The sequence below is a fragment of the Ambystoma mexicanum genome, chromosome 6q, assembly GCF_040938575.1.
Source record: "Ambystoma mexicanum isolate Mex_15411 chromosome 6q, UKY_AmexF1_1, whole genome shotgun sequence".
In the NCBI taxonomy this organism is placed as follows: domain Eukaryota; kingdom Metazoa; phylum Chordata; class Amphibia; order Caudata; family Ambystomatidae; genus Ambystoma; species Ambystoma mexicanum.
This window is the reverse complement of record NC_090937.1, coordinates 1162753457-1162781409: the sequence shown is the minus strand read 5'-3', so window position 1 is coordinate 1162781409 and position 27953 is coordinate 1162753457. Positions and strand designations below refer to the sequence as shown.

General features: G+C 45.8%; 1 protein-coding gene across 2 annotated transcripts in view; it reads left to right on the top strand.

The window, feature by feature from the left end:
- NSUN7 (NOP2/Sun RNA methyltransferase family member 7) overlaps positions 1–27953 on the top strand; it is a 1712923-nt gene that overhangs the window by 75613 nt on the left and 1609357 nt on the right. The window contains exon 1 of one of the 2 annotated variants that reach the window (XM_069631763.1): positions 12462–12924. The exons of the other annotated variant lie outside the window; for it this stretch is intronic. The gene's annotated coding sequence lies outside the window, so the exon portion shown is untranslated. Of the gene's footprint in view, positions 1–12461; positions 12925–27953 lie in introns of those variants that run through there. 2 annotated transcript variants of the gene reach the window in all.

The following is a 27953-nucleotide window of genomic DNA, read 5'->3' as shown; positions in this document are numbered from 1 at the left end:
CTTTCTTCTCTTGCACGTCACTCATGCTTATCCGTTACTTGTTGTCTGTCTTGTTGCGCCCTTAAGCCCAAGGGTCAAGGGCCGTGCAATATACATTTAATAAAGTAAAAAGTAAAGTAAAAGTAAAGAAATAAAAAAATGTGGCCCTTTGGAGATCCCTGGTCCATCAGTTGTGAAGTGCCTGGCAGCTCTACATCAGACCATGGGAGAAAGGGTGCATGTATTTAGTATTTATTTTATTTATATTGCGCACCCAACCGAGAGGTAGCAAGGCGCAGAGGCAACAAGAGGATTGCAAAGCTTGGTTACATACAAAGGTACGCGGTCCGGCTGTGGTTACAGTGCTGGACGTGTAAAATGGAGACAATGCACGCCGAGGAGGCATAAATTACAGGGATAAACAATATAGGCAATATTATATACAAGGTGCAGGTTGTCTCATGACAGATATCTACGCCAAACAGATGACAACCTAAATGTACATATTTACAAACATAGTGGTGTGGGGCATCAGGGCAGCAAGAGAGCAGGCGGTCGTTATGTGTCGTGTGCCTTGAGCCAATGGATGGTTTTAGATCTAAATTGGCGGTAGGGAAGGTCCTCCCTACAAGTAGGAGGGAGGGAGTTCCAGAATTGTGCTGCTTTTACCGGAAAGCTGTTCCCTCCCGACATAGTACGTTTAAACCTAGGCACCAGAAGGAGATTAGAGTTGGCCATCTTGGAAGAGCGAGAGGAAGTGGGTCTGGTGAATCTAGTGATAAGGTATTGAGGGGCTGCTTGGTGGAGACATTTGTGAGTCAAGGACACCGATTTGAGGAAAATGTTGTCTTTAGTTTTGTCATCATTCAGGCATAGACCGTGTGAGGCCATCCATGCCTGAATGATGAGGTACACTCCATTGACGAAGGCCAAATCCTTATCATAATCCCCCGTCAGCGGGATGAGTATATGGGTATCATCGGCATAATTGGTGTAGGTGATACCCAGACCATCTAGATCATCAAAAAGGGGCTTCGTGAATATGTTGTACAGTGTCGGGGAAACGCATGATCCCTGGGGCACGCCACAGGTGATGGGCGTTGGGTCGGCTGCTGCTAGTAGTGAGTAGACTCTCATTGTGCGGTTGTTTAGAAAGGATTGGATCCAGTCAGTAGCCTCTTGAGAGAAATGGGCTGTTTTTTGAAGGTGATCACATAAGATCTCGTGGTCGACCAGGTCGAAGGCAGCTGAGAGATCAAGAAGTAGCAGGAGTGCGGTCCTGCCCTGATCTCTCAGTTCATCTATCTGTGCCTTAAGGTCTATGAGTGCAGTTTCGGTACCATGTTGAGGCCTGAAGCCCGATTGTCTGACTCCTAAGAGCTGGAAGTGCTCGAGGTGGTGTTGGATTTGTTGGTATGCTACTTTATCAATGATTTTAAGAAGGAACGGTACTGTGGTGATGGGGCGGTAATTAGTGGGAGTAGAGGGGTCTAGATTCGTTTTTTTGAGCAAGGGGAGGACCCATGATTGTTTCAGATTGTTAGGTACGGTGCCTGATGTGAATGACGCATTTATTAGTTTGGTAATAAATGGTGCTAGATCACGAGCTGTATCCTTAATCAATTGTGCAGGACATAGGTCCCCATGGCAGTTCGATGGTTTGAGAGAGAGAATGACCTTTTCTACCTCTTTGGTAGATACTCTGTGGAAGTTGAATTGGGGATTATGAGCATGGGGTGCGTCTGAGTAGGGTGAGTCTTTTTAGGGGTGAGATTACTAGGCTTAGTAGAAGAGAGAAGGGAATCTTTTTTGGTGTTTATCTTTGTCTTGAGGGAGGAGATTTTGTTGGCTAAGGCATTTTGTATACCCGTGCACCAGTTTTTGTCCTTGAGGCATGAGTCAGGCGCTTGGACGGGAGATTCAACCTCTTTTAGTATAGTAAAGAGCTCTCTGGTGTTAGATTTGGCTTGTAGGATTCGGGTGCTATAGGACGTTTGTTTGGCCAGGATAATGTCTTTTTTGTATTGGGAGGCTAGTCTACTTAGGTTATTCTTGTTTTTTTCCGAGGGATGTGATCTCCAGATTTTTTCGCAGCGTCGCTTTTCCTGTCTGAGGGCTTTGAGATGGGGGAAAACCAAGAGTTGATGTGTTTTCTAGGTTTGCTCTTTTTCAGTTGCAGTGGGGCTATGACATCAAGAGATGAGAGCATGACTTTGTTGTAAATGTCTACCATCATAGCGGGATCCGTATGGTCCGGGATGGCGTTCAAGGTCGGTGCGATCAATGGGATCAGATTTTCAGGCGTAATGTTCTTTTTATTTCTCGTCTGGACAGCTGGAGCTATACTATCAATTTGCGCTGGTGGCGCCTCTAGTGTAAACGAGATCAAGTAATGATCTGTCCAAGGCTGTGGAAGTATAGAGGAGATCAGGACTGGGCAATTGTGCACAGCTAGCCAGTCCAGAGTTCTACCTTTGGTATGAGTAGGCTCCGTGATATTCTGGGAAAAGCCCAATTCCTCTAAGGTACTATTAATTGTTATGGCGTTAGTATCTGTGGGGTCGCTAAAGCCCAGGTTAAAGTCTCCTAATGAAATGCTTTGTGAGGAGTTCTTGAGATTATTAGATAGGATATTTGTAAGGTCTTCTTCAAATGACCCTAGGGGGCCAGGTGGTCAGTAAATGAGGTTAATGGAGATGGATTGTGTGTTGGATATGGTTAGTTTAGCAGTTAAGGATTCAGAAGATCCTGCATCGGGAGGTGTCTCAATAGTCAGGGGGAATTTAGTTTTAGCTATAATGGCGAGACCTCCGCCTCGAGAGGTGGTACGATCAAGTCTTAGTAGGGTATAGTCATCTGGAATGGCTAGCATAATTGCTGGGCCTGCTGTTGGGTGTAGCCAGGATTCAGTAACAGCTAAGAAGTACAGGTCTTCATTGTAGAGTAGATCGGCAATGTCAGTTGCGTGGGCTACCATGGACAGGCATTTATCAGTGCTCCCTTGGTTGTGCTGGATTTGACAGAGGTATCGAAGATTTGTGCGTACTTTTCAGGGCACGGGTAGACTCGCGATAGAGTCTACTGTTTAGTTGAAGAGGGAGCTGAGGGGGCTGGTAGTAGCCTTGCTGTGAGCTACTTTGGTTCGAGGGTCATAAACCTTGGGAGCCTTGCACGTAATTTGAGGTTCCTTTGGAGGGCAGTGCAGGGTGTGGTGATCATGTTGGTGGGTTTGTGCAAGTTAGGAGGGGACTTGTGTGCAGGTAGATTGAGTGGCATGGTTGGGTAATGGATATTCCTAGTATAGAGCAGTAGTCTTAGTGTCACAGTATAGAGCGTGTGGAGATACATTGTATGCGTGGGCAGGATAGGATTAATGCAGGGTAATTGTTAGTGGTTGGCATGCAGTCGTATAACACCTCGGTCTAAGGAGGCAGCAGTTCGAATGCAGGGCAGTAGCACACCTAAATTCAATTATATCACTAAAGTCTGACAGGCAGCAATTCAATACATGGGCATAAGCACACCTAGATTCGATTTTACCACTAAGGTCTGACTAGCAGCAATTCAATACATGGGCATTAGCACACCTAGATTCGATTTTACCACTAAGGTCTGACAGGTAGCAGTTCCATAGATGGGCATTGGCACATCTATACTGGGCAAGTTTGGCACTAAGGTTCGGTAGGCAGCAGTTCAGTGCAGGGGTATTGGCCGTAAGTGACTAGCAAACACGTTTAAAGTCGTAGCTAGATTCGAATTGTGAGCACACTAGCAATGTAGCATGTAAATGGAGTGACTAACAAACACATTTAAAGTAGCAGCTAGATTCGAGTTGTGAGCACACTAGCAAGGTAGCATGTAAATGGAGTGACTAACAAACACATTTAAAGTAGCAGCTAGATTCGAGTTGTGAGCACACTAGCAAGATAGCATGTGAATGGAGTGACTAACAAACTTTCAAAGTAGCAGATAAAATCGAACGGCATACTGACACACAAATAAAATAGCTCATACGTAGAGTAGTCAGAGAGCAAATGAAGGTAGCGGCTAGGTAACTAGTAGTCCTAAAGGGAGTTCTGAGTGTGCCATTGTTTATCTAGAGCCAGACGCTTACCTTGGTTCCAGTGTTAGTATAGTTGCTATCCGGATTTGCAAAGAGATCAGTCCGCTCTCTCGCGGCTCGCAGCGGACAGCAGCAGACAGGTCCTTATAGCGAGGTCCTTGGTGCGAGGGTCCACAGCCGGCTCACGCCTTCCGGCAGTGCAGGCTGCGTGATCAGAGGACATGTAGCCAATCAGGCGGCTGTCTGGAATCGTCGGATGTGGATTGCGTTGCCTAGCAACCACATGTAAACGTGCTTGCGGCCATTTTCAAACAGGCAGCACGTTAATATTGGTAGGCAGTGTTACGCATGTAACGGGCTTGGAGCTCGTACCTTATTTGTGCAGCCACATCGGAGCACTATTTATGGGCACATCAGGATCAGGGATCACGCTCATGCAAGTAGCGTCGGGACGTCGTGAAGAGCTCAACCTCGTAGGAAAGCGTCTGAGGTTTCGTTCGGGCATCTGCTTGCTTCTGGAAGAGCGCGAGTAGGGAAGGGCTCCTGCCCTTTACGCGCACGGGAAGCTGCTATGATGGCCACAGCAGCAGACAGGTCCTTATAGCAAGGTCCTTGGTGCGAGGGTCCCCAGAGTGATCCCGGACCTCCGGTGGGGGGTGCCTCAGAGCTCTGTGTCAGAGCATAGGTCAAAGGATATCCGGCCGTGAAAGCGGTGAGTTTCTGCTATGCTCCGAGATCGGAGTAGCACAGATAATAAAGAAAACAGTACACGTCTGTTGGATCCATGATCGGAGTTTGCACAGTGTGTCTGCCTAACACCCAGGGAAATGAAGGGGAAAGAAGCAGCCTGCGCCCACATACACCATGGGGCATCACTCTGCTGTGCCAACAGCCCCATGCCTGCAAGGGGGAGCAAGGAGGGATTCCTAACACCCTGCCACCGGTGTGCGCCCTTTGTTACTGGCAGATTCCTGCCACACTCCGGCCTGGCGGAGAGAACCAAGCAGCTAGTGGACCTGACATCCTGCCACTAAAGCCACCCTGCCTGCCATAACATCCTTGTACTACCCCGGCACCCCGGGCCATGGACAGGGATCCCTGGCACCCATCACCAGGAAGCAAAGCAAGGGTTGCAGCTCTGCGCGAGTGCTTGTGCACCCTCCTGTGCCGCAGGAGCAAAGTGACACTGCTGACTGGGGGAGCATGGCCGAGAAAAGGGGGGGAATATCCTGTCACCCCATACCCTGTAACATCATGTGGCGCAGCCTAGATGCCCTGCTACCCACGTCTTGCTGCCCAGCCCCGACATCAAAAGGGACTGACTGAGCCTGAATGTGGCGCAGCCTGGACGCTCTGCTACCCGCGTTTCGCTACCTAGCCCAACATCAAGGGACTAGGCTGGTGTGGTCCCTGGTGTCCCCAGGTGGGGCTTTACCAGCCTGTGGATTGTGCCATGGGCTGTCCATGACCCGTGGAAGTGACTATCCTGAACGGACACTGATGGAAAGTTAACTGGTCTCCTGCAGTCCTGCCATTGCTTAAAGAGAACTCAGTAAACACGTTTTGATGCTGTGAGCAGCCTGCATATTAGCTACATGCTTAAAGTGGTCTCAGTAAAGAACAGTTATGTGAAGCTGTGATCCCGCAGTTTGTAGGTGTGCACTATATGTGCCAGCAGCTAACAATGGCATCATTCAGTGGTTGCAGTTCCAGACCCCAGGTTAATAAAGGGTTTTGTAACGTGGTCCAACTGCCAACATTCCACCGGCAGTTTGCCAACCGCGACTGTCACTGCGGGTTATGTGTTGATATGTGTTGTAGGTCTATAACTATGTGAGCCCCGTGTGTGTAGCAGTGGTATATCCTATTTGTGGTTGGTCCTATGACTCTGAAGTAGCCCAAGTAATGTCGTTCTGTAACGGGGGAGGGAATCATTTATGTTGCAGTAACATTTGTTTGTTTGTTATGAAAAAGGAGGAGTGTTGTGCTGTGACCTTAACAAGTGTGTTGCCCTTTTAATGTGATATGTCCCTCCTATGTGTATTGCCCTTTTAAGAGGGGCCAAGACATAGTCATGGCCCCTCTTAAAAGGCAGTAAAAGGAGCCCCTGCAGGCACGTGCAACATAACGGCTGCAGACTCCCAAAGAGGAATGCCTGAGTCTGTCTCTCATTTAGGCCTGCAGGCCCACACCGTGTGAGCACAGGCCTGCAGGCTGTTGTGCCCGGATGGGCCACAGTAATAAGGACAGACACGTGGAGGTTGTGCGCACGTCTTTCTTTATTCATTGCACAATGGTTTCTGAATTCCCAACATTCCCTCACCCTGCGTGCCTCGTCACGTGACGCTACCCACGTGACACGGTGTCGGTCTCTTAAGGAGACACGAACACTGTAACATCACCCCCAGACGAAATGTCCTTACAACGTTCTCAACATTCTTCAACCAGGCGTGCTGGTTTCTTCACGGCTCATTGGGGCCGGCTGCTGGTGCCTTCTCCTGGATCTTCGTCTGGCCTCTCTGTTCTCTTTGTTCCTGGATGAGGTGAGAATCTTGGAGGCGTCCATAGTGTGTCTCGAGGATCTATTGAAATGGGTTCAGGATCTGGGGGCTGGAGTCTCTCACTTCCCTTGGTTGCTGTGAGCTTGAACTGTGAGCTGTTCCGTGTTATCTCTCGTTCTTCATTTTCAGCAGTCACCATGGTCCCTTTGATTGCCGTGACTTGTAGTGGCTGCGGGGCGAATCTTGAATCAGTCTTCTTGACTGTTGCCTGCTGTACCAGCACTTCCTCTCCCACTTGTAAGCCTTTAGGGCGCGCTCCTCGCCTTTCATCTGTCTGGATGCGAGCTCGTTCTTTCCTCTCTGCGTCTCTCTCTAGGATTTCTGGATCTATTTCTGGTTTGTTTATCGGATGTCGTATGATTTGTGTGCGAACTTGGTATTTTACTATGAGTTTGGCCGGGGTCTTGTTTGTGGCCTCATGTGGCGTATTTCGATAATCTCGAAGCATCCTGCATAGGGCTTGGTCTGGGTCAACATTTTCTAGTCTGGCTCTTTGTAGTGTCTTTTTGATCAATGACATGAATCTCTCGGCCATCCCGTTGGCTTGTGGCCATAGGGGTGTTATTTTCTGGTGCTTGAACCCCAAGTGCTTGACAAATGTTGTAAAATCGTGGCCGCAGAAGGACAGGCCATTGTCTGACTTGATGACGTCAGGTATGCCCCATTCGCTCACGACCTCCTCGAAGACAGCTGCGAGTTGGGCAAAGGCTGTGGATGAGGATCTCTTGACGATTGGGAACCTTGAATGTTCATCAATGAATAGGAGTAGGTATTCTCCTGATTCTAGGGGACCATAAGAGTCCACCGCCACTTTTTCCCATGGGTGTTCTGGTATCTGTGTCGTCTGTAGTGTTATCGGTGTTTCGGCTCTGGCCGTGCATTGGCACGCCATGCAGTTCCTTACCCATCGGTCATCTTAAGCGTCAAGGAAAGGGAACCACACGTGGCAGTGTAGTTGACGTTTGGTGTTGTCTGCTCCCTGGTGTCCCTCATGGGCCGTTTTGATTATCTCTGACCGTAGGGCCGCTGGGATTACTATCTTGCATCCTCTGAGGAGTATGGCTTTGTCTTTTACGGCCAGCTCTGTATGGACTTTTGCGAGCCTCTCTAATTCGTCTCGGTTTGCTCCTGGATGTGTCATCAGCAACCTCCTGTAGTCCTTCCACTTGTTGTGCTCAGTGAGTTCAATGGCCAGGGCCATGGATGGATCCGCTGCTGACGCGAGTGCAACGGCTTCCAGTGATATCGCTGGAGGTAGCGCACTTGTGGTGACGTAGCTTATGTATTCCACGTCACCCTATCTTGGTGTTGGCTTTCCTGTGGGGTGTCTCGACAAATAGTCAGCTTGGTTGTGCTCACCCCCCGGACGATGTATGATGCGATAGTCGTATTCTTGTAGGCAAATGCCCCACCGTTCAATTCTGGGAGGTATCTTTGTTCCTGGGTTTCCAAACAGTGAAAGTAGGGCTTGATGGTCCGTGATGAGGGTGAATCTCTTTCCTATTATGAAATTGTGAAAGTGTTCATACGCACAGACTGCCGCCAGACTCTCTTTTTCTGCTTGGGAGGATGCAGACTCGGGGGGCGCCAGTGCCCTGCTGGCATATGCCACTACGTGTCTCGGGTGGGTGTCAACTCTGTTGGTCTAGGCGAGTATGGCTCCCAGCCCCACTGGGCTTGCGTCAACCACTATTTCAGTGTGCCGGTCCGAGTCAAAGTAGGCCAGTTTTCTGGCTTCTGCCAGGGATTGCTTGATGGTGTCGAATGCCCCTTGGCATTCTGCTGTCCAGGCGAAGAGCATGTCCTTCTGGAGAAGTTTCCGGAGTGGTTCGGTGATCGTGGCGTAATGCGGTATATACCTTGTGCAGTATCCTGCCATGCCCAGGAAGGAACGTATGTCCGCTATTTGTCTTGGTTCTTGTAAGTTGAAGATAGTTGCCACTTTGTCGGGGTCTGGGGTCATTCCGTCTGCGGAGAATATGTGACCGAAAAACTTGAATTTTCTTTTGCTGAACCGGCACTTCTCGACATTCAGGGTGAGGCCAGCATCTTGGATGGCCTTGCATGTGGCACGAAGGGTGACATCATGTTCTTCTTTTGACTGCATATACACAAGAATGTCGTCACTGTAGTTCAGGGCCCCTTTGATTGGCCGATTGATTTGTCTGATGGCTTCGTGGAAAATTTCTGCAGCTGATGATATGCCAAAATTTAGACACTTGTAGCGAAATAGTCCATCGTGCGTGGTAAAGGTGGTGATCCCTCTCGACTCAGGGTGAAGTACCATCTGGTGGTACCCTTGGTTCAAATCTAGTTTGGAGAAGAGGGTGGACTTGTTCAGTTGGACAATCATGTCGTCGATTCTGGGACCTTGGTGTCGTTCGCGCTGAATAGCGGTGTTGGCTATTCGCATGTCCACGCAGAGTCTGAGTCGTCCTCCGTCCTTTGGCACTATTACCAGTGGGGAGACCCATGGGGTCGGGCCTGTGGCTAGTTCGATTATTCCATCTTCTAGGAGTTGGCCGAGTTTGGCTGACACTGCGGCTTGGAGGTGGAAACCAACCAGCCTTGGGTGTTGTAGCACGGGTCGGACCGTGGGACCTATATGGAGTTTCACTGGGGGTCCTTTTAGTTTCCCTAGGCCCTTGCAGATGAGGGGGAATTCTGTCATGATGGTGTCTTTTGGCATCATGTCTGTATGCGCGTACTCTGGTCGGACATTGAACACGCTCTCTCTTGTCTCTGATGTTGGTTCTGTCGAGTGGATTTTGTCACCTTCTTGCACATGTATGTCTGTGAGCCCTAGGCAGGAGGCAGTCCTATAGCTGAGGAGGCATCTCCCTTTGGTCAGGCTGCGGATGGCGAGAATGCTTGTCGTGGGGTGGTGGTTGTCGTGGATGAGGCGACGGCTGAAGGAGCCAATTGTTTGTAGAGGAGTTGCAGCTCCCCATTGATATATCTTGGAGTCGGATGGCGTCAGGGTCAGTTTGTTAGGAATTTGGTGGAACTCCTTCTCACCCATTATGTTGACGGTGGCTCCTGAGTCAATTAGGAAGCAGAATTGTCTCCCTCCTATGTCTACCGGTATCTTGGGTGCTTCACGGGCTTCTCCTTCGTCCATGATAAGATTGACGTATCCTTCACTTCCCTGGATCTAATATGTCGGGTAGACATCCTCGACCACTGTGATGTACCTTCTTGGGTTTTGGTGGTATGGTCGTGTTTGGTAGGCTTGGGCTTGTGGGTTTCTGTTGGGTATTTTGAATTGAGGGGCAACAGGTGGCCTTTGCATCAGAAATGGTCCGCCTTCCCTGCAAACAGATTGGAAGTGTCCCTCTCTGCCGCAGTTTCCACATCTCTGGGATAGTGCGGGGCAAGTCCCTGCATGAGGGAAAGCCATCCCACAGCGGTAACATTGACGTTGGGTTCTCGGCGTCATGGAATAATTGGGATTGGTGCCCCTTTCCGTTGGTCTGCTGGTGTTCGACTGCAGTGCAGCTATCGTTTCATTCTTGTCTTGTTTCTTCGAAGTGGTGCCTGTTATTTGTGTCACCTGTTTTTTGACCCTTTCTAAAATCCTAGCCATCTGACTTACTTCTTCTATAGTGATCGGCTTTTTGAGGAGTTGCTTCTTTAGGGTCTGGGATATACACCCTTCGATTACTCTCAAACGTATGGCCTCATCCTGCGGGAAGGCATGGAATTGACAGTTCGCTCCTTTTATTCGTAGGCGGGTGATGAATTCATCAACGGTCTCGTCGATCCTTTGCGTGCACTGATTAAATATGTACCTTTCGTAGTCCCTGTTGGGCTCAATTATCAGTCTTCTGTTTAGTGCTGCGATTAGTGCTGGGAAGTCAGCTTGTCCAGCTGTTGGGATGGTTTTTAACAGGACTTTGATGTCATTGCCGGCTAGGTTTATAAACATGCTGCGTAGTCTTGGTGACTTCTCTTCTCCCGCGGCATCTATAAAGGTGTTAAAGTCTTCTAACCACTCAATCCACCTCGGGCCCTTGTCCGTTTGGGGCATCATGGAGAAAGGGGGGGCATGCGCCATGCCGTGGTCGCCGTGTTCCCTGTAGGAACTGGGGGGTTTGGAGCTTGCTGAACTTGGGCCGAGCTCATGGTGAAGTGGTGGTGGTGAGCTGGGTGTGCAGCAGGTGGAATGGGTTGGAGCCTGCTGTCCTATGCGGTTGCTGTCGGTGCGGGGTGTCACCCACCTTTCTCAGGAGTCTGCCGGAGTCCGCTAGGCCTTGGTTGCGACCACTGGCGGATTGCTGTGCAGTCGATGTGTGGGGGCACGTTACGCGCACCCTGGACGAGTAGTCTTCATCTGCGTGGATAGTCGCTGGAGAATGAGCCACGTGGAGATGAGGGATGCCTTGGATTGAGAAGGGCTTAGGCCTGGGATTATGCACCCCTTGCTTGAACTGGATGTGCCCGGGATCAGGCGTGGTGCTCTGCACGTGGCTTGCACATGTTCATGGAGGAGGAGGAGGGCGGCCTCTGGTTCGGCTGCCTGCCAGTGGCACACGTGTTCGTATTCGCGTGGCCGTGTGTACACAGAGGTGGGAGGGCGGGTCTGGGATCAGGTCGCAGTATGGAGGAGGAGGGGCGGGTGTGGGATCACACGCGCCGGCAATGTGGAGCGGGCCGGAAGCAGTCCGTTGGAGGAGGCGGGCCTGGGATCAGGCGCGGGCGCGGGCGGGCTGGAAGTGCCTGCAGCGTATTGCTGAGCGGGATCGCTGCTGTAGAATGAAGGAGGAGGACTCGGCTGTCCTGTAGAGCACCTCGTCGCCAGTTGTTGTGCCCGGATGGGCCACAGTAATAAGGAGAGACACGCCGAGGTTGTGCGCACGTCTTTCTTTATTCGTTGCACAACGGATTCTGAATTCCCAACGTTCCCTCCCCCTGCGTGCCTCGACACATGACGCTACCCACGTGACACTGTGTCTGTCTCTTAAGGAGACACAAACACTGTAACACAGGCCATGTTGCCATTGGGCCCTGTTGCCAGCAAGGTGGCCAGGGTCCGCATCTGCTTGGCAACGTCTGCCCCCATCTAAGACCGGGTCTAAGACTGGGTGTCCTCAGTAACCCTCTGAGGCACTGGGCCTCCGTGGTGCTGGTGTCCCATAATACCCATAGGCGGCCGGCTTGATGCCAATGGGCGGCCCCCATAACACCAACATACTTCTGCAAAAGTGAATGCTTTTTGCCTCTCCTCTGGAGTATACTTACAGACTTCTATGTAGTTGCAATGATCTCATACGGTGGAGGCAGGGTGGCTCTGCAGCATTGTTTCAGCCTGCGCAGTCTATTGTACAGAAACGGCCCTATTCCAAATCAAAACTTCCCACTGTTGGTCTTTCTCCGCGTGGCATTGGGTCCATGATAACGTGAGAGAAGAATACATGGTTTCCTCTTATACTCTATGTTTATTGTAACCTGTGCGTGAAAAAAGGTTAACCAATATGCAGATAAAGAGTATTACCAATAATAAGCCAGCTGCACATCTCCCAAGGGTCCTCACCAAGCAATCCCAAAACTAAATCTAAAGCAAAACAAGGTGTCCCCCGACGCACGCGCTTAGTTACCACGGGAGATCTGTGGTACAACAGAGTCTACCATCGTGTCATGTACACAGGGGGGCGTTCGCTCATAAGGAGATTTTAGCTATGGGCTCGGACTTGGATTATCATACAGCAGGTGTCCTGCAACGGTAGCCGTTCCTTCTGATAACCTACACATTATCGCCCACATCTATTGTAAGAATCTTTAAAGAGGTAACGGACGACAAATCAGGAGACGACGCCCCTCCTTCCTGAGTCACCCACCTAGAATAAATATTTGGTGCCATATTTGAATAAAACGGCACCTCCCCTTTCCTCCTCCCGCCCTGGGCTTCACTATACACAAGCGGAGGTAGGGGAGGGTCGGCCGGAACAGCCCGCCTCCGTCACTTTCGCCGGTTGATCTTCACACCCGGCCTTCCCTTGCGCGGCAGGGCCCCTCCCATTACTCAAAGAACAACCTTCACCTCACTGCGCCCGGTCCCGCCCTCCTTCAAAACGCCAGCCTTGAGCCGGGACCACTCCCTCGAAACCAAGTAGATGCCCTCCCCCAGGCCCCACCCTTTCCGCTCTCACATCTCCTCGGCCCCTCCCATGAGGCGCGCCTGGCGAAGCTCTAGCGGGAGTTCAGCATCCACTCTGCGGCTCAGACTAAGATTGTAGGCGGCAGCTGTACACCTGTATCCTGGCACAGGGAGGGCTGAGCGTGTAAGCACAGGCACCTGTCAAGGCAACCCTCTATCAGCAGGTAAGAATGCAATGATGTACAGGGGACTTCATTGGTACGAAATGCTTTAACAATATTGCTAAAGTAAATACAAAGAGTGCATAAACTGGTGCACTTTCGCTGGTGACATGAATAGACATATTTTGCTGTTCTTGTTGCTAATTCCGGTGGTTGCCCGAGGATGATGCAGAACTGCTCTTGTCCTGTTTTACTTGCAAAGACTGCGTTATTCTCACATATCGTAGGGAATTAAGTGTCTCACATGTCTTTGTCTGCAGGACAATGCAGGAGAAAGTGTCTCTCATTCTCTCCAACTCCCAGTTGTTACATTTGACATATTCTGTCAACCCTGAGCGTCTTTTTTTTTACTACAAAGAAATACTCTGCAAGTTCAAAAGTGTTGCCCCATTGATCTGTAGCATTCCCGCGTATGCTGTGCTAATTCTGCTTCACAGTACATGGCATACAGCTTCCTAAGGGCCCGTTCTGATTCTCTAGCCAACTTCTTCTAACTTTGGTCTCCAGTGCTGGGAATCTGTAGGGTACTCTTGAAGTAATAATGAAGTTCTGCAATATATTGTTCAATGTCTTGTTTCAAGGGCTTTGTTGTTTGATCTTGCAGAGCCTCATAGTAGAGGGAGTTGGGGTTACTGATTTTAATTTGGCAGCACAATTGAAATATGCACTTTTGGATGTTCTGCAGCAGGCAACATCTCCCTAGCTCTGTTCTGCATCCATGAGTTACGCAGTCTCTATGCACACAACGCACCTGTTTCCAGAACTGGAGTTATAGGATTTCCCTGGGAGGTTTGTACCATGCTGCATGCTCGCTTCTTTATTTAGTGTTGGACACAATACCTCACTCCCAAACAGTAGGTTTGGGGAGAGGGTGCTGTCAAGGCGTTTTAGCATTAATTTTACTAGTGGTTTGAAGTGTGTCAGTGGCTTCTTGATAGCATAGAAGGCTTTTGGTTGAAGTGCTTTTTTTGCCATTTTAACATTTTAACATGCACATACTCTAAGACTTAGTTAGCTAAGTGTAGTCTGAGCATGCTCATGGTCAATGTCATTAAGGAATAGTCGGAATGTGTTGCTGTTGTTCTTTCCCTTACTCTGAAAGAGCATTATTTTGATCTTTTTGTAGGTGTTTTTACGTTCACTTGTAAGATCCGGATCTTGCAATATTCTTCAAGGATCGTGTTGGAGTCCTTCTTTGTTGGTGCCAGTGTGACCAGATTATCTGTATGTAGCAGGGCATTTTTATTTCTGAGATATTCATTCTTGCACCTGCGTCCTGGGATCCCTCTAGCATTGTAGTGGGTCAATTATATACAGACTGATCGGGCCGAGGGTAGACCATTCTCTCACGCATTGTTCCTGTTTGAAAGCTGCAGTTTGCATGTTGTTATTTTTCACCTGGCTGCTGGTAAAGTCTTAACATCAGGTGTCTTACCGAGTATTCCAGCCTGCAGTATTGTAATGTTTAGTGCTGGGTGCCAGATCAAATCAAATGCTTTTTGGAAATGCAAAAAGGGAGAAAATATTTTCCCCTCATTTTTGCTTTTTACACATTTGATGACCAGAGGCTGCAAGGTAACGATTTGGTCTCCGTTTTTTTTCCGAACTAATCCTATCTGACTTCACTAAAGTAGTACTGTTGATTAGGTTGTTTATTATTTTTTGGTTCACAAGGCTGCAGAATAGTTTGCTGAGGTTTCTGACTGCACAGATTCCCCTGTAGTTGCTTGGGTCTATGGGGCCTCATCAGAAGTTGGGCGGTGCGGTAAAAATTTGGCGCTAGTAGCATTACTGATGCATTACGCACCACCCAATCATGAGTTTGGGGGAAAGGCAGAGGATTCACCTCCAGCTGTCAGTTGGAGGTTAATGCACCGATTTTACACACAATGACCACGCACAATTACCGCTGCGGTAATTGCGCTGAAAATGCCCCATTGAGTCCTATGTACTAAAAATAAAATGGCGACTTACACCACCACATGTGATTCGGCGGAAATCTGGCCGGACCAAATGGCGGTAACGGTAATTGCATGGGGCGGTATTCCAGCAGATTTACCGCCAGGATACCGTCCAACTCCTGATGAGGCCCCAAGTGTCTTAGAATTTACCATATTGTAAAATGATGTTGAATAGTGTCACTATTCTTTTTTTTATTTGGCATTAAGAGCATCTCCTTTAGCATTCCTCATTCAACTCCAATACAGTTCCGACCTGCATTAAAGAAGCCTGGGTTACCCCACTTCTAAAAAAACCAAATCTAGACCCCACCATTCCAACTAATTATCGCCCCATAACCACAGTCCCATTTTTACTCAAAATCATCGACAAACTAGCCTACAACCAAATTCAAACCCATTTAGAATCCAATCAGCTCCTCGGCACCAGACAATCAGGTTTCAGGCCTAACCACAGCACTGAAACAGCTCTCTTGGACCTCAAAATCCAGATGGATGCCATCAGAGATTCAGGGAAACTTTGCATTCTTCTGCTGTTGGACCTCTCAGCCGCGTTCGACCTGGTGGACCACGACAAACTCTGCAACTCACTTGCCCGCGAGTTTAACTTCTCCAGGGCAGCCACTGCTTCGGTGAAATCCTTCTTAACCCACCGCACCTCCAGAGTGTCCATAGGCAAAGAAGCAGCCAACCCCATCCCAGTCCCCATAGGAGTTCCCCAAGGCTCTTGCCTTTCTCCCACGCTGTACAATGCATATACCAAGCTCCTGTTCTCAGCACTTGACGAAATGGGTGTCATATACACAAATTTTGCAGATGACACCCAGATCCTTATACCACTGACAGGCAACTATGACCAGGACACACTAACAATCAATAAAATCTACGTCATCATACAAAACTGGATGGCATTAAACAGCCTATGTCTTAACGATGAGAAGACAGAAGTCCTCATCGTAGGATCTCCAGCCAAAATAGCAACCCTTCAGCCAGAATATTCAATCATCAATATCGACGGTACCAATATTCCAGTGTCAAAGCAAGTAAAAACACTGGGCGTGTACATCGATGCCAGCCTGACCATGACTAAACAGATCAATGTACTTTCCTCCTCCACGGCCTACACCTCTAAATTAATTGCGCTCAGCCGACAATTTCTGACCCCAGCAAATTGCCTCACCCTAGCCAGAGCACTGGTCCTATCGAAATTGGATTACTGTAATGTATTACTACTGGGCACCTCTAACACCAACCTAGCCAAAATGCAACTTTTGCAAAATAAAGTCCTGAGGGCCGCTCTAGGCATAAAAAAATCAGACCATATATCCAAGATTAGGAAAAATGCTCACTGGCTCCCCATCAAAGCCCGAATTATCTTCAAAACATTATGCATCACCCACAAATGCCTTACCAAAAAAGGACCTATCTACCTCAATAACACTCTGCATCCCAAATCCGACATGAGGCTACTTAGATCCAATGAAAACTCCTCCTGACCCCCCCCGATTAAAAAACACAAGAGCAGGGGGCAGCAGCTTCACCACTTTAGCCCCTAAACACTGGAACACCCTACCCATCCACATCAAAAAGCATCTTCCTTCACAATCTTTAAGAAACAGTTAAAAACCTGGTTATTCAACCAATATTAGCACCCAAAGATAGGAACCCGTCCATTTTATACTGCTGTGAATATTTAGGCTATCTTATAATGTTGTGAATATTCTGTAATTTATATCATGTAATGGAACGAATGTAATGTTTGAATTTTACTAATTGCTAAGTTGTTTTATAACCACACCGTGACACCTGAGGGTCTGGGCGTGTAACAAATAAAAAAAAATAAAAAAAAAAAAAATAAAATTTTATCTTGGCCACTAGGATTTCTTTTCTTTTAGTTTTTGGATGCCTTCCTTGATTTCCTCAAGTGTTATAGATTTGAATATGGGGTTTTATTGGTCTTAAATAATTCCCTATAGAAGATTCAGTTTTGACAGGTCTGTTTTTGTGTTACTATTTGCAAAGTTTCAGTGGGGATTTCTTTGTATATGTTACTCAAGAACTCTGTACATATCTGACCATTATAAATATCTTATTTTTTTCATGCTTTCGCCAAAGTTAAGAGAAAGAGTTACTGTTGATTGCAGCACCTGAGTCATTTTGCTTGTCCTCCATTCTATTTTTCTTCCTCATTATTAATTTATATTCTGTGACTGTGCAGAGTTATTATAAGCATAACTTATTATGGTTACATAAAGGACGCAATACTTTTAATACGCATCTTATTGAATTATTATCAAGTAGAACACATTTATGATTACTTTGAGAGCATTATAATTTGTTAGAATAAATGGATTTTGCCGAGAAGCAGGATTATATATATATTGTGCATTGGATGTTTGTTAAAGGTGTAATTTAAGTCACATCACAAAAATACATAAATGAAATCAATACAGCATGCACATAGCTCGCACTTTTCTGGGTTCTTGTGTTTTCAGTTAGACAACTGTCTACGTTTTTGTTTCAGTTTATTACATGATAGAGGGAGAGAGACAGAGACTGCAGTGGAGAGACAGGAAGAGATAGACTAGGGGAAACAGACTGAGATGGAGACACTGACAAGGCCACTAAAATACATTGTTCAAAGGTGTCACCTTTTGTCCTGCCATTCAGGATTTGCAGGCCTACACTCTAGCACAGATTTAAAAACTTCTTTCCATTTGAGTTGGTGGTGTTATCCTTCTGTGATATCCCTCCCAGGCTCACTCGGCCAGTCCTCCCCTCTTTCACACCTATCTCCCACTCTTAAGTTCCTCAGACTCCTAGCACTAAACCAGCTCTTGGGCTCTCTGTGAGATCCCTGTCTAGCTACTCGCTACACTTCTTAAAAAATTCCTAACTATACCATGTACTGGCAACGTTTTCTCGGCCCATTATTAACAACTCTCTCTCATCTGGCATCTTCCCTGAAGCCTTCAAAACCTCATATGTCAAACCACTTCTCAAAAAGAACGTATTACCCCCGCGCTCAGAGAAGTACACTGGCTTCCTATCAGTCGATGGCCCACCTTTTAAAGCCATGTGCATCGTTCACCATGTCCTCCACCACACTGGACCAGAGTTCCTCCAGGACAAGATCACTTACTACCATCCAACCAGATCTCTCTGATCAGGCTTGGCACTCCTTTTCATAATTCCCTCCCACAACTCCACCAGAATGGGAGGATCCGCCTTCTGTATCCAAGCTCTCTCTCCATCTGGAACTCCCTTCCACTACACATACACCAGCAAAAAAACACTACCTCTCCTTCAGGAAAGACCTAAACACGTGTCTATTTCCAGTGGCGTTCTGAAACGTGTAATGGAAGGGAGTATCCCCCCCCCCCAGTCTCCATCACTTCAAGCCACAGCTGCGTTCCTATCCAAACTAGTAGCCTTGCAAGGTGTATCACAACCTTGATTGGCCAGGCCACCTCCATACACCTAACAACGACAGTATAAAAACTCCTCAGTGACATTACCTTACACCCCAGGTGGCAGCGGCCGGTATTGCGGTGGCCCGCGTCACAAATAGGCAACCACACGCCACTATCCACACAACTCATTCACCAACCGACTACGGACATTCTAGGCTGTTGCTAATACTTTAATTTGCTAGGGGTATGAAATGTGTCACACTCAGTTGGATTGTTGGGGGTAGGAAATCTATTGCACTTAGATGGTTTGTGAGGGATATAAAATGTGTTAGACGGACTATTGAGGGTATGAATCGTGCTAAACTTAGATGGTTCACGAAGTATAGGAAATGTGTTACACCTAAATGAATTGCTGGGGGTAGGAAATATTTCACACTCAGATTGATTGTCGGGGGGAGTTAATGTATTACACTTAGATGGATTGTTGTGGGGAGGAAATGTATTACACTTAGATGGTTTGTTAGGGATAGGAAATGTGTTACTCTTAGATGGACTTTCAGGGGTAGCAAATGTATCACACTTGGATAGCTGGCTAAGGGCGGGAAATGCACCGCACATAGATGGATTGTCAGGGTTAGCAAAAGTGTCAGTGTGATGTCACTCCTGAGGGAATGTCGCAGGACGTGCTTGGGAAGCCAAATCAGTCAAGCGAACCCGGTGGGTGAAAGGAGATAACAGGATCGCTGGGTTGGAAAATTGTGTCACACTCAGATGGATTGCAGGGGTATGGGGATTGTATTGCACTAGGATGGATCTTGCAGTGTGAAACATTGTCGCACTTGGGAGGTTTTTTTTGGGGTGGGGAATGATATTGCGCTTAGAAGACTGCACATGTAGGTCATCTCGTGTGTTGCACCTAGAGCAAACAGTACGTTTTAACATACACTGTACTTGAATATCTGAAGACTAGCAAATGCTTGGCACACAGAAGTAACTTGTACGACATCATCTAATGTTAGTCTGCATTTTACGCTGAAGATTTATGCTGGTAACCTTCATTTTGCACCTAAAGATCCCAAGTCTGCATTGATATTCTGAGATCAAAGCGTGTAGATGGCTGTTAGGCTATCTTCCAAGTTCCATAAATGCTACTATCTATGACACTTTCACAATCCTACATCCTATATTCTATGCTAGTCTGCTTCTCCTGCCTAGAAGATGTACTAGGACAGCCAGTTTATTGCACTTAGAAGACTTGAGGGTAGCTGGCTTTGTGTCCCCACAGAAGACCTGATGACACAGCAACATGAAAGATAAGCTCTATCTGTGCTCTAGGTACCTATAAACGCTACGCAGGCACGGCTATCCATCCACGCACGTTAGAATGCAGCTACAACCTACGACAAAATTTGGTCTAGCTGGACACTTAACATTTTAAAGCCTACTCCAGACTTGCCTCAACGCCTCTGCCATTGGAATACAGCGAGAACATTTCCGTTTAGCTGGACACATAACAAGTCTCTTGCACTCGCACACACTGGTGAAAACCCCCTCAAAACCCACCCACATGCCTGACCTCTTGGATTGCTTACTAGAGTTTAGCCAGCCCATCCAATACCTAATCTTAGCCATATGCACACACACATTTAAAACTGCATGAGAATTAACCATACTCTGTACTGCACTCTCCGAGGTCGTTCCCCGTTGAGATGATAGTAATGGCTAAAAGGTGCCATGTAAATGACTATTACAATTACAATTGCTATTTTTCTTTGTTGGTGGGCTATCTTCGCAGGGTGTTTGTTTGTCCCCAGCACATGCATATCTAGTCTTCGAACATAATAGTTTCAAATTGAATTCTACTAATATAATCTCAGCCAAAGTCCACAGGGCATTTACATTGCACAGCTGTAAAGATCTTATTGCATTTGCAATACAAATGTGGATATCGTGATCCAAATGTGTTCAGCGCAATGGGGTGAAGGGATTAAACATTTCTGCTCATCTGTGTACCATACCAAGATCCCCCAGTGTGTCTGCCTCACCTTTGTGTCTTTTTAAAGACAAAATCTGGGACAATGAACTTTCTATATACCCTGTGCGCAATCATTGGGAAGTTTATTTATCAATGCAGGTTTCGAGCAGAATTATAATGTCATGGCCCAGTACACTTTATAGAAAGTCTGCATATTTGTGTTTCATTGCAAACATAGATTAGGTAATTCCCAGCATAATACAACCTGTGACTGTGAAAGATTTCATGGTTGGGGTCTAAGGTCTAAACACCTGTTCAGAATAAAATACTACTGACCAACAGGAATAGGTGTGCCCTAAAAACCATCTTCCACCAACCATGGCTAGTGGCTATGGCCTTAAGACCTGTCCACATTTCAACAACTAGGCAAAAAGGCTGTGGCCAATTGCTTTGGAAACATACCACAGTCATCTCAGTGCTGCATTCCATTACCGTGGTAAACATTCCTGTGTTAATTCTGCGTTTGCAGACAAAAGCTGGAATGGAATTTAAAACAAATGTATTAACATTTTTTATATAGTGCTCCCTGGTCCTAACGCACTGGGAAAATGCTTGAAAATGTAAAAGTCTTCCCCATCCCCAGTGCCCCTGTCCATGTGCACCCGTCCTCCTGTTTGTGTCCCCTCAACCCCCACTCCAACGTATTAATACTCTCTGACCCTCTCCTGTTATCCCCTTTCACCTGCCTGACAGATTTAACTTGACAGATTTATTTTTCTGAGCGCGTCCTGCGACATTTCCATGGGGATCCTGGAGCATTCCTGCGGTTTGATGAAAACGATCTACCTCAAAATTACCTATCTAGCCGATCCCAAACTACCCATGTCTTCTTCCATCTTAACTCCCCACATCTTCCCTATGTGAAACCACCCTTTTACCTCCGCCATATATAATTTTGAGCAGTTTTTCTTTTAAGCTTATAGCGGGATTACCATTGGTATCACTCATATCGAGCAACAAAAAAAACGGTGCCATCTAATTACTGAAAAGCCTCAGTGCTGCAGTGGACGATGGGAGAAATGTAAACATTTTTGGGACCGGGCGCACCTACTTCTCAGTCAATTTAAAAAAAAATGACCAGACAGATTTACTAAAAACTGAACAAAAGGGATAGCAGTAGTGCTTTGTGCCCAACTTGTTTCTTATTTGGTGCAAATCTATCAAGCGGTTTCCACACTACGTGTGTTAAATGGAAGCATCTGTTTCTCTATGGGGTAAATTAAAAGAGGTAGGCCGAAAACACAAAACGTTTTTTGTTTTCTTAACTTTTGAGCCATTTAACAGATTTTCCACAAAATGTTCACTTGGAGGGGCCTGTGCCAGACATTGCACCTCATCACAAGTTTGGTGGTATCTTGGCAGATTTACTGCTGAGATACCACCAAACAGAATTACTGTTAGCGCCACTTGGTCTGGAGGAATTAATGCCAGATCACAAGTGGTGGTAGGCAGTGTTAGTCCACATTAATTGTAGTACATAGGACTCCATGGGGATTTTTGGCAGAATTACCGCCAGCGGTAATTCTGCTGATTTTGCCATTTTTTGGCAGAAAGGTGCCGATTTAGCTCCAGCTCTTAGCTGGAGGGGAACCTCCTCCTCTCTGCCAAACACGTAGTTGGTCGGTGCGGTAATGCAACAGTAACAGAATGACCGCTGCATTAACGCCCATTTTTACCACACCGCCCAACTTGTAATGAGGCTGATTTGTCTTTAGAACATTTCAGCCAAAACAATACATGTTGAAAGCTATTTGCAATAGAATTTTGTGAAAAGTCATTGCAAATTGATTTTATTATTTTAACTATAGAGCAGCAATCTCCCTATAGTGCGCATATATATATAGTGAAAAAACTTTGTTAAAGAGACGTTATGGTTCCAAGTAAAACCGAAAAACCCTTGAAATTCGCCAGTTATGGTAAGCTAAGCAACCATAACTCGCGCCACCACCGTGCACTGCTAAGACTAACACCCAGGACATCAAAGATGACATCACAAATGTCATTGATGACATCACATGTCTGGCTCACTATTTTTTCTTTTGCTGACATATCTAGGCCACATGGGTTTCTTCAGTAACAGCCAGAAACTAAGAATTTTATTTTATTTGTAGACATATCCTTCTAGTAGGTTCTTACAGTAATTCCCTTAGAGTACAGTCACATCATATGAAACATATACATATGGGAAAACACAAGCTTGAAAGACAGCAATCCTTTTTGTGCATAAAGATAATCACTAGACTTATGAGCACTTTCTGATAGTTCTGTTGTTTTTTTTATGGCTGTACTTTCCCTGTATATGGTCATATTTGTATACATTGTACTCACACTACTTTCCTTAGGGTCCAATCACATCAAGTGATACATATACATAGGGTAAATAGCAGCTTTGAAACAGAGCAATCATTTATTTGCATGAAACTAATCAGTTAAGTTATGAATTGTTTCTGCTACTACTTGCTAACTTCACTTTCCCTGTATATACCCATATTGGTATGTGTTCTTGTGTCTTTTTGTTTTGTCTATAGTAATGCAATTATGTAATACATGGGTTTTATTAGCTACTTATTACATATTTCACAGTACACAAAAATCTATTAAGAAAACAATTATCATTTCATTTTTCAACATATTAACATTACGAATATCATACCTTCATCTTGTACGCTGCACACAATGTTATGTTTCTGTATGAGTAGCTTAGTATACTAGATAGAACCCCATAATAGGATGCTATTTATATCAATGCATCGTTCAATGCACTTATTAGGGTATATTTCTTGCAATGATTCTTGACACTTTTTTCGCAACATAATAAGAATCCCTTCTACACATATTTCATGAGAAGTACATACACATGTGATGTCATCAGTGATGTCATCAATGACATTTGTGATGTCATCTTTGATGTCCTGGGTGTTAGTCTTAGCAGTGCACGGTGGTGGCGCGAGTTATGGTTGCTTAGCTTACCATAACTGGTGAATTTCAAGGGTTTTTCGGTTTTACTTGGAACCATAACGTCCCTTTAACAAAGTTTTTTCACTGAATTTCATAGGTTTTTAGTAGCGCAACTTAACAATAATGACTTTGACTATATGGAACTGACTAGATCTCTTCTTATGAACTTGATGTCCGCGAACTTATTTAATGTTTGCGGACATGTTCGGAGAACAGTACCACTACCTAAAAACTGTGGGGGGGGGGGGGGTGGTGGGGTATGTTTGATTGTTATATCATAATATAGGAACATTTAACAAATTCAAAAAGCAGCACACAAACACATTATATATAGTAATACATAAGAAATGTAACCCATATATGTAACACACTAACCATTCATTTAAATACAATATGTTATGAAATGGAATATACCACAAGAAGATAAATTGGCTTCCAACATAATTACCTCACAGACACAACAGAACTGAGAACAAGACCAGACCCACTGAATACATAGGACTTATCTTACCAGAAATAGTAAGTGTACTTCATTTTACTCATATTTATAAACTTTCTGTATTAGATTAAAAAATATATTATCTTTTTTTTTCTTTCTCACAGAAATGTCTAGTACTCTGGAATGGCTAGAGGACAATTTCCCACATGAAGAAATGTCACAAGATAGTGAAACTAATGGTAAACACTTTATAATATAAACCATTTATTTATTATTTTTTTTATATACATTTAACATATATATTATTTTTTTGCACAGAGCATACCAAAATAGAAAAAACTTCAGAAAACCCTGTTATGGATAACAGTCTTCACAATATAGAAGGAAAAATGGATGTATTGTTGGCTAATTTTAATAATTTAAAAACTTTTGTAGAAAATCATTTCAAACCAAAAACCTTGTACCATTGCCCCACATGTACTTGTCCCTCCTCACCATATCCCAGTCAATTATCCCCAAACCCTCTCCATAATCCAAAACGTTTTGATGAGACTTCCATCCCTTCTTCACCTAATACCAATCATGTTGAAACCCCAAATTCTCCTGTTTTTGTTTCTGTTTCTGCCTCACCTTCTCTGTCATAAATTATTAATATATGTTAAAGTTAAATTTTTATATTGTATTTTGAATAGTTTCTGTTTTTTTTTTTTTTAAAACAATAAAAGTGTCCGCGGACAGTGCAAGTGTTCTGAAATGTTCGTACATAAACGAAAATGGAGGTGTCCTGAAGAACACCACACCTGTTCGTACTGTTCGCTAGCAAGTTGAAACTGTTATAAGAACACACGTGGTGTCCTGAAATGTTCATAAAGAAACAAAAATTAAAGTGTTCTAAAGAACACTATATCTGTCCGTAATGTTCGCTATCAACTTAAAACTGTCCTAAGAACACAATTGGTGTCCTGAAATGTTCGTAAATAAACGAAAATGATGTGTCCTGAACAACAGTACAACTGTTCGTAGTGTTCGCTAGCAACATAAAACTGTACTAAGAACACACGCGGTGTCCTGAATTGTTCGTAAACAAACAAAAATTAAAGTGTCCTAAAGAACACTATACCTGTCCGGTACTGTTCGCTAGCAAGTTCAAACTGTTCTAAGAACGCTATTGGTGTCCTGAAATGTTCGTACATAAACGAAATTACACGTGTCCTGAAGAACACTATATCTGTCCTTACTGTTCGCTACCAAGTTTAAACTGTTCTAAGAACACACGCGGTGTCCTGAAATGTTCGTTTCACGTGTGACGCACTTTTAATTACTTCAGAACCCGAACAGTGTCCATAGGTCATCAATGCGCATGCACTAACCAATCTCCGTGCACTTGGGAAACTTTTAATGTCCGCGAACAATGTGAGTGTTCTTAGAACACTTTGAACTTGCCAGCGAACAATACGGACACCGTTTTCAGGACACCCCCTACGAACATTTCAGAACAACGCGATAGTTCTTAGAACACTTTCAACTTAACAACGAACAATACGGACAGCATCCTAAGGACACCCCCTACGAACATTCCAGGACACCGGGAGTGTTCTTAGAAGCTTCTTCAGAACACCACCATGGTATATATATAGTAGCACAAGGAGACACACTCTCGCCCCCACAGTTAGGTTAGATAGGATACAATTAGATCGGTATCCCACTGCTGGGCTCTAGAAAGGGTTTCCGGGACAGGGCTAGATGCGGGAAAGCCTGAGATCCAGAGAAACAACTTTCAACTTAACAACGAACAATACGGACAGCGTCCTAAGGACACCCCCTACGAACATTCCAGGACACCGGGAGTGTTCTCAAAAACGTCTTTAGAACACCCCCATTTTGTTTATTTGCGAACATTTCAGGACTCCGCGGGTGTTCTTAGAACACATTCAACTTGACAGAGAACAATACGGACAGCGCCCTCAGGACACCCCCTACGAACACTCCCCGGACACCGCGAGTGTTCTTAGAAGCTTCTTCAGAACACCACCATCTTGTTTATTTGCGAACATTTCAGGACACCGCGAGTGTTCTTAGGACACATTCAACTTGACAGAGAACAATACGGACAGCGTCCTCAGGACACCCCCTACGAACACTCCCCGGACACCGCGAGTGTTCTTAGAAGCGTCTTCAGAACACCCCCATTTTGTTTATTTACGAACATTTCAGGACACCGCGAGTGTTCTTAGGACACATTCAACTTGACAGAGAACAATACGGACAGCGTCCTCAGGACACCCCCTACGAACACTCCCCGGACACCGCGAGTGTTCTTAGAAGCGTCTTCAGAACACCCCCATTTTGTTTATTTACGAACATTTCAGGACACCGCGAGTGTTCTTAGGACACATTCAACTTGACAGAGAACAATACGGACAGCGCCCTCAGGACACCCTCTACGAACACTCCCCGGACACCGCGAGTGTTCTTAGAACAGTTTCACTTTGCTTGCAAACAAAACGGACACATATTGAGTCCTTAGAACACCCCCCAGTCAGTTTATTTAGAACATTTCAGAACACCCGTGATGTCCGCAAACAAATCGAACACAAAAAGAACGTCTAAAACATAAAAAACACAACTTTCATCCTATCTCATACACTCCCACCCTCCCCAAACACTCCTACACACCAACACACTCTACTAAATACACATTTTGAACAAAGTTTCACCGCGCTGTCCGCGGACATCTGCGAATCCAAGAATACCGAAAAATCTGACGCGCTTCACGCTCCACGCCGTCCAATCAGCGAACACGTTGCATGTCCGCGAACATCACGCAAGACGATTGGCCAATCAGGACACTGTCCGCGGAGCGAACAGGGAAGTGTGTCCGCGAACCGAACACAGATATCACAAATTTTTTTTAACCTACTTTTTGGTCATTTTAAAAAAAACTACTGGACGAATTTTCACCAAATTTGCAAAAGCACGCTTTCGGGACCAAGCCGCTGCTCCTGGTCCAAATTTGGTGGAAATCCGTCCAGCGGTTTGGGCTGTAGGCGCAAGCAAAATTTTTTCCCATTCAGTGTATGGGAAAAACAAAAGTTTTGGGCCCCCCCCCTATAACTTTGCCCCCCCGGACGAATCCTCACCAAACTTTGCAAAAAAAATTCAGAGTGACCCAAATACTTTTTCTGCAAAGTTTGGTAAGGATCCGTCCAGGGAGAGCGAAGTTATAAGCCACCCAAAAAGTGCTCTTCCTATGGAAACAGCAACTTAACCATAACTACATGGCCACTACCTTGGCCATGTAATAATGTGTGTGTGTGTGTGTGTAGATATATAATTACACAATCACGCTAGTGGCTGTGTATTTACGGTTAAGTTGCTGTTTCCATAGGAAGAGCACTTTTTGGGTGGCCTATAACTTCGCTCCCCCTGGACGAATCCTCACCAAACTTTGCAAAAAAAGTATATGGGCCACTCTGCAAAGTTTGGTTCAGGGGGGGAAAAGTTATAGGGGGGTCCCAAAACGTCTTTTTTTTTCCCCATGGACTGAATGGGGGAAAAACTTTGCGCACGCCTACGGGCCAAACCGCTGGACGGATTTTCACCAAATTTGGGGCAGGGGCTTGGTCCCGAAAGCGTGCTTTTGTAAATTTGGTGACAATCTGTCCAGTATTTTTCTTTAAAACGAACAAAAAGAAGGTCTCAAAAAATTAGTGATATCTATGTCCGCTCCGCAGACAAGATAACGATTGGCTAAGGGGCTGGCGTCATGACCGCGGAAATGCAACGTCTCCGCCGATTGGCTGGAGTGAGGCGTGATGTGCGTCAGATTGTTTGGATGCGCCCGACATCTTGTATCCGCCGACAGCGCGGTGGCGACCAGAGGCAAAATGCGGTTTTGGAAACTGTTTTGGTGTGTCAGAGTGCATAGGGAGGTTCAGAGAGTAAGAGATGGGTGAAATACTGTATTTGTTTAGGCGGCAGGTGTTAATGATGTATTCCATATGCCCGCCTTGTCCGGGATGTTTGTAAGTACTGAAAATGAGGGGTATCATAAGGATAGTATTTCAGTCCGTGGTGTGTGCAGGCAATTTGAAACTGTTTTAAGGAGACGCGCGTGTTAGCGAACATTAAAATTGAGTACAGGCCATAGTTAATTTTTTTGTTTCTATGGGTGTGCTATTGATTTATACGGCGCCATGGGTGTGATATGCTGCAGTGGTTGTGGCCAG